General features: G+C 47.7%; 1 long non-coding RNA gene across 1 annotated transcript; it reads left to right on the plus strand.

The window, feature by feature from the left end:
- The first annotated feature begins 735 nt into the window (after positions 1 to 735).
- Positions 736 to 4128, plus strand: LOC122379090. Its single transcript, XR_006256123.1, has 4 exons — positions 736 to 945; positions 2553 to 2674; positions 3134 to 3263; positions 3879 to 4128. It is a non-coding gene; the product is annotated as an uncharacterized LOC122379090 (long non-coding RNA).
- The last annotated feature ends 3758 nt before the right edge of the window (positions 4129 to 7886 follow it).

Here is a 7886-nt window from a genome sequence, read left to right on the forward strand (position 1 = left end):
GGGGGGGTGTTCAAACCCCCCCCCCCCCAGCAGGGCGCGGGTTAAACTGTAGGTACTGATTGAACAGCGTGTGAACACGAATCCATCGAATAGCAGATGTACCATTCCAAACGCTAGGAGGGGATCAACAGACCTGTTAAAACTCTAGATCGGTGACCTGGATTGTCACATGAGTCGGAGTTAAGGCAGCCCACGAATGTTTCAAAATCTGTTATGCCCCACCCAAGAACCCCGCCTAGCTTTTTCTTTAGTTGTGCGGTGGTGATTCACCTCATTCTTTCAGCGCCACGGGACAAAATAATGAAACCATTCGCAGGAAAAATCAGTTCAACGAAAAAGCAAAATTTGGCCGCGAAGTGGACGAATTTGCCTCTATTTAATACAAAAAGTGTGTATCAAAACTTTTGCCGTGCCCACATGTCATACGAGGGGTGCCAGAGGTGTATGCTGCTGCTGCTGCTGCTGCTGCTGCTGCTGCTGCTGCTGCTGCTGCTGCTGATGATGATGATGATGATGATGATGGCGGTGATAGTGCTGGTGGCGATGTGGATACCGTGACCCAGGTCGTCCCAGCCGGGGTTTAGGTCGACACAACACTTGAAATCGAACTAAACGACTGTCTAAAAATACTGACTTCGTCCGAATCCAACTATGACCCAGTATTTGTGAACATCGCAAATAACAACTGATGTACGGGTTTGTCAAGTGATATTTGATTGCCACGAATGGTTCTTCCGGGTATATCCACAGAAGTTCGTGAAAGAGTCGATCAAAAACAAGTTCAAGAACTCAAGGAAGAGGTCCCTTTCCGAAAGCGTCACCAGCAGAAAGCGAACTACACCGATGGTGAACTACCTGCCGCCCAAGTCGCACGTCAACCTCGTCCACATGGAAGCTACTGTACGGAAGATGAAGGACGAAGGACAGTTGATGGAGCAGGAAGAGGTGTGTAATCATATGCCCAAAAAATATCGTTAGGTGTTAGTTTCAACATCACGCCTTTGAACAGAAATGGGCCAAGGTTGTGCCTCGTTTATTTTTTTTTTTCGGGCTGCCTTAACCCGCGAGTTGCTGGGGGGGGGGGCGTTAAACGCCCCCACTTTTTTCGCCGGGCCATAGCATAAAAACGGCGCGCCGCAGGCGCGCCAAATTTTGGGTACCTGTGGGGAATTGATTGAAGTCTATTGTGACAAAATTTCAAAAAAATCGGTTGGAAAAATTTTGAGATATCGAGGTTTTAGTGACGTCATGATTTCTGAGTTTTCGACCAAAAACGGTATATGTTCAAAAAATCATATAAAATCACAGAATAGACATACAGACATGCCGTAAACGGCATTAGACTGCCAATACCATGAACAATCCAATGGCTATCTTCGATTATTGATTATCGTTTCACATTTGCCAAAATCTTGATCTGAATCTTGGCAATTTCTCGTAACTACTTCACGACCATGATACATGCATTTCTTAAATTGAACTTTTTGAGCCAAACACGTACACATATGATAAAATGAATGTCACCATCGTGTTCTACGCATCAAATTACCCATAAAACATGTGTCACAGGCTGCGAATATCAGTTTTGATTTTTGGGGATATGTGCCTACCCGGTTGACCTGACCTTGACCCTGACCTATGCTTGACTGACCCCTACATGGGGCTGACACTCTTGTAGGCCTTATATGATGGATTGTGCACCATTTTGACAGAGTTTATGACGAGAGGCGCTCATTGCGAAGTCCTGAAGTCCATGCTATTGAAAGCCCGATTTCAGGTGTTTGACCTGACCTTGACCCGACCTGTGACCTCAAAATTCAACTTTAAAGTACTCATCTGAAGCGTCTCGTCGCGTTCTTTCGTTTGCCGCCTCGTGCGTTCCGCTGCGCCTATTGGTTCTCGAGTTATCGGCTGGGGGCGTTTAACGCCCCTCCCCAGCAAACGGTGGGTGGCGAAATACCCCAGCAACTGCCGGGTTAACTCTAACACACGTGACAATCCAGGGTCACCGATCTCTGTCTCAACTGAACACTTAACTGTTCTAGATAAACTTAACCCTGATTCTGAAGAAGCACTGTCACCTTTTCACACAAGACAGTTTTCACTTGAGCCGACCTAGAGCTGACCTACCCGCGTTTCATCCTTAAAGGTAGACTGTCACCTTTTTTACACAAGACAGTTTTGAGTCGAGCACAACCGTGAGATGGGCATGGCTCTATGGGTAAACGATCGCTATTGATTATAAGTAAATGGCAATGAGTAGTATTCTGCCGTGAAAAGCGAGAAAAACACTGACACCCAACGGGACTGCATTTTACATGTTGAGTGTAAAATTGTTGCGTATGTCAGTTACGCTTTTCTTGCTTTTCGCGTCAGTATTGCCCAGCATGGTGTTGCCAAGCCTGGGGTATAATGGGTCCACGGTCACATCAATGCATGAATAGTTAATGGTCATCGACATAACTCGGAAGCTGAGTAGGTGGTAGTTGCATTTGAGTTTCTCGTTCCCTATCTGCATTGCATTGTAAAACATGTAATTTGTTTGTCTTCAGGTGGCTAAAGCCATGTCTGACACCCTGGCTGACCGTCGGCACCACACCAGCTGATCGGGTCGCGAAAGCAGACATTGAGAAGTCTGCTCGACCGGTATCCGCTTCTCCTCTCGAAGCGTCAGGTGCGTGTATGGGACTTGCAATCCTATTCAATATCCAGTGTGCCCTCCCAGTGCCAGTGCAGTGCGTGGCGAGATACTGATCATTTGACACAGCCGGAAGTGAGAGCGTGTTTTGAGTCACTTTGACGCTTTTATCACTGGTTTTATCACTGGCGATCCTGGCGGGACGATCTGAGACCAGTGCCAGTAGTTTCGTCAGCTGCAGTCAATAACTTAGCGGGCGACTCGTGTTCGGCTATGGGGTGTGCTTTAACTTTGTAATCTTGCCGCCAACGTGCCATTTCCCGCTCGGGTGAAAGGAAGACACTGGTCAGAATATCGCGCACCAATTGGCTTTCTGAACAGTGCCATTGCTAGCACACAGTTTCTTTGTAGAAAATAACAACCTGCTTCTCGTGTTACATTTCGCGATTGTTTCTATGGAATGCATGATGGTTTATCAAGATCCACCATTTTCAGCTCTGGGCTGAACTGGCCCGACTCAAAGGTGATGCATCTCCCGGCGGCGGCGATGACCTTTTCAAAAGGTCTATCGAGAGGTTCGGAGAAATATTGCTGCCACTGCAGCAGAAACTAAAATGCACCCTAGGTAAGTACGAGCAGATACTCTTTCATCCTTTATTTTGGACGATTTTGTTCGAAGATATCGCTAATTGCACTAGCCGGAATCGATTCGCTGTATGTTCATGGTGCCACGCTTAAAAAAAAAAAACGCTGCTAAGTACCACCAACGCGCGGCTGGTACGGACGCCTGCCACGCCACCCTCCTCACTTCGGCCGAACCGCTGCTTCGAACCAGGGCAGGTCAGCTTCTCGACCTGTCACCTGCGGCAGCAGCGGTATCCCCATCGGCATGCGGCGCGCCGCCAGGTTACAGCACTTAACAGCTCAGCGTTCTTCGGTGAACCCCCACGAAGATGCGCGCCTAGCATGCATACCGTTCCATGCTCTTGTTTGTACATGTACGTGATTGATTTTGTGTTAAAATTTCACTATCGCAGCTGGCACTGTTTCAGAGAAATAGAAAAAGAGAAAAAAAGCTTATCTTGCTTCGAAACGTCTCATGCCACCCACTGCCTTTACCCCCCCCCCTCCCTCTCACGCTCACCACCCGCCCTCCTCCCGCCTGCTACTTTTCTGCCGTCCCTCAATCACTCCCTTGTCAATCAGGCCAACATTTAATTTGTGTTGTTTCACTTTGCAGATGAAGCGGCCGGGCACCTTCTGGCGATGTTCCAAGAGGAAGACCAAATTTACACGGTCTCCCCCAACGAGAGAGGCCCCAGCGTGTGCGACGATGCACTCTTCGTGGAGGGCATTGAAGTATGCAGACTTTGTGGTACCACAAAGGTAGAACAGCTCCTGACGTGGGCCGCTTCATTCGCTGTCTACGCTCAGAAAACGAACCGAAAGGTTGAAAACACAGCGTGTGTTCTGCTGCGGTTTGTTCTCGGAACAGACAAGAGTAAAATACCAAAGAAACTAGAGGGTGTCCCGGAGCTGCTCAACAGCTGTATGTAAAAGAGCGAATAAAGCGGCCCACGTCAGGGAGGAAGCGGGTGTGCAGGGAGCGAATTCTGAGTTATTTTCTGTATTCGAATGTGTGATGGTTTTCCTGGCTCCGTTCCTCGCCAAACAAGCCCCATCCCCGCTGGACCCGCGAGTAGCCGGCCGGCCCGGGCTGCGACGTCGGGCTGCGACTCCTGCACTTCGGGGAACACTGCAAGAACCTGCGCCGGAAAGTGAAGCCCAGGACGGCTCAGCTGAGGAAGCTGACCGGTCGCAGCTGGGGCCTCCAGGAGGCGCAACTACGGACCGTTGCCAACGGATACGTTCGGGGCGCCCTGGAGTACGCGGCAGCAGCGTGGCTCCCGGCGCACTGTAGGCGTTCGGGCCGGTCTAGCCTCTTACGGAGCCAAAAAATTATTTTGCTTTTATGAAAACAAAAAGCATACCAATCGACTACAAAATGTCCATACATTATATAAATGGCCATTGACCGGTCATGCAACAACTTGGTATAGGGTGAAAGGGGCTTCAAACACAAATATTTCTTAGGCCGTAGACAAGTCATAGTTTTCGGGTGTTTGAAGAGTAAAAGTAGATGCCATGGGGATCCTATGTGCGTGAGTTTTACACGAAAATGGTTTTATGAGTTGTTCTGTGACATGCAACGATCAATTCCGCGCAACGAAAAATGAGGTTGCGAAAATCGTTTAGCAGCATGAGAGATAAACATTAGGGTGGCCATTTTTTTGCAAAGTACACGGAATCACCGCTCCTAGCCTCGATTCTGATGCATTTTTTCATGCTGATTCCGAATCCGTCGAGAAAAATGAAAAATTCGTAAAAAATTTGACCCCTGGACGTCCTTGAAGTTTTTGGATAAAGTGAAAATATCGACATCTCACTGTCTAATCGAAAGTTGCGTTGTGTTTAGACTAAAAAGTTTATATGAACGTGAAATATGGTCTGTTGGCGTCACAATGCCGCTAAAACCAGCAATATTACTCATTTGGTTTAGCAACAGCGTTCAATAATATCGGCACCCTTTGGGGCAATCTGCCTCTGATGGCGAGTATCGAACTAATAGTGATACACGTCTGCCTGTAGGTGGCAGCACTGTTCCCCAACCTTTGATTCTTTGATAGGTCATTGTGATATCATTAACACGTTTTATCATCATGTTGTCCTTGCCAAAAGATACAATAACCATTAATCTGATTGTCTGAAAGAAATTTCAAGCATCAGTGTGTCATTTTCCTTACCTAAACAATGTCTAAAATAAGGCTTTTCTAACCAAAAGCAAACAATCTGGGTGAAACGGCAATGCCCCAGCAATGTAAGCAACGATTACACAAGGAATCGTTTATGACAGGCTTATTTCGTTTAGTGTCATGCAGGGGATGCACCTATAGATGTTCGGCGAGCCCCACCGGCAAGTGGTCGTAAAACCCTGTGACCTGACTTCAGCCCAGCTGCCGCCCCGCAGTGATGTGTTTGGAAGATTATGCAAGCTCAACTCTCAAGCTAGAGGCGATGGCGTCGTGCCTCACCTCACTGATATGTATCACGTACCAATAAAGCCCATCATTAAACATGTCTCCGATGAAGTTAATGTATGGTTACGCGCTTCCTTGCTTGTCTGGAGGGTGTGAAACTGCCGTCCGCGGCGCCGCGGAGACCGTGTCGCTGCAGACACTGACCTCATGAGAACAGCGGCCCAAGTCGGAGACGGCCTTGCTGGCTGTTTTTCAGCGGACCCGACCTGTCGCCTAACTATACCGGATTCACTGCCAGCCACAATGAGCGAATTCCCGCAGAGGAAGTGTAAATGTAGCGAGGCAGAAGGCCCACTGGAGGGTGTCTCACTCTGCCGAGCAGCGGCACAGAGCAGAGGAGCAGCGCTGCCGGTTTTTCGCCTGTCCTTTCCAGTATCCCGCTGTTGCCTAGCTACTGGCCGATGTGCTAATGCCTGGCACCGAGCTGATCTGCGAGGAAGGACAAATCCTCGGGATATTTCGGTAACTAATTCCGGTGCGCTGTCAAACAGCGAGCTGGTCCCTTCAGATTGTGCAGTTGTTAGAGTCTGACGCTTTAGCGATCTTGCCTATTGTTCGACAGTTCATGATTTTGGCCACCAATGCGCTGGGCAGGCAAGTAAGTGCATAACCATAATACTTCACCGGTGACCTGTTAAATGATGGGGTTTATTGGTCCGTGACACATCAGTGCCGCACAACGCCATCGGCTCTAGTCTACGATTGCATAATCTTCCAACGACATCACTGCGGGCCGGCAGCTGGGTTTAATCAAGTCATAAGGGTCTTACGACCCAACCAAATGCCGGTGGGGCTCGCTGAGCTTCTAGGTGCATCCCGTCCCGTGTATGCTACTGAACGAAATTAACCTGTCGTACACGATTCCTTGTGTAATCGTGTTTACCCTGGCCTATTACCGTTTCATTCACATTGTTTGCTTTTACCTTATTTTACCTCATTTTAAACATTATTTAGGAAAGGAAAATGACACACTGATGCTTGAAATTTCTTTCAGACAATCAGATTAATGGTTATTGTATCTTTTGGCAAGGAAAACATGATGATAAAACGTGTTGATGATATCACAATGACCTATCAAAGAATCAAAGGTTGGAGAACAGTGCTGCCACCTACAGGCAGACGTGTATCACTATTAGTTCGATACTCGCCATCAGAGGCAGATTGCCCCAAAGGGTGCCGATATTATTGAACGCTGTTGCTAAACCAAATGAGTAATATTGCTGGTTTTAGCGGCATTGTGACGCCAACAGACCATATTTCACGTTCATATGAACTTTTTAGTCTAAACACAACGCAACTTTCGATTAGACAGTGAGACGTCGATATTTTCACTTTATCCAAAAACTTCAAGGACGTCCAGGGGTCAAATTTTTTACGAATTTTTCATTTTTCTCGACGGATTCGGAATCAGCATGAAAAAATGCATCAGAATCGAGGCTAGGAGCGGTGATTCCGTGTACTTTGCAAAAAAATGGCCACCCTAATAAACATATCATCGAGTTATTTTGTATGCTTAAAATGAATATCACTCACTATGTTAAAGCCGATCTTTTGAGTTCCCCCAGGTCCCGCTCTAAATCGTGTGTCACAATGTGCATTGTGATGTTATTGAACCGGCCAAGCAATAAAAAAGTGCGCGAACTTGCGCCATTTGCTGTTATGCAACATTTTGCAATACGCTGTCTAGCCTTTATTAGCTCCATAGTGACGGGAGCGAACAAATCAGCCTGCATTTTAGCTTATATTATTTCAAGTGATGACAGTAACACCAGCCAGTGTTATCTCGTGGGTCAGAAGCATTCTAATTGACCGGAGGATAAGCTGTCACGTGACCGGAAAGGCCTCAGGCGATGCACAGTGGGCGATCCGGCCGGTCTGGTCTCGCGAAAACTCAAACACATTTTGTTTCCTAAAAAATTGAGAAGTGTTGCACATGAGTTAATGGGAAATTCTGCATAAGCCACGCCCCCCCCCCCGAGGCCGAGGGGGGGGGGGTGCTGCCCCTTGTAGGTTTTAACGCGGTAGCTCACAACACGCCGGCGATAAAGAGCTGAAACTTGGCATACTTGACCTTTGATTCAAGCCGGATCTTGTTAAATCAACCGCATTTTCAGGTCAGGTCAGGTCAGGTCAGGCTCACTTATGACGTC

The sequence above is a fragment of the Amphibalanus amphitrite genome, unplaced genomic scaffold, assembly GCF_019059575.1.
Source record: "Amphibalanus amphitrite isolate SeventyFive unplaced genomic scaffold, NRLGWU_Aamphi_draft 000071F_arrow, whole genome shotgun sequence".
NCBI classification, from domain to species: Eukaryota; Metazoa; Arthropoda; class Thecostraca; order Balanomorpha; family Balanidae; genus Amphibalanus; species Amphibalanus amphitrite.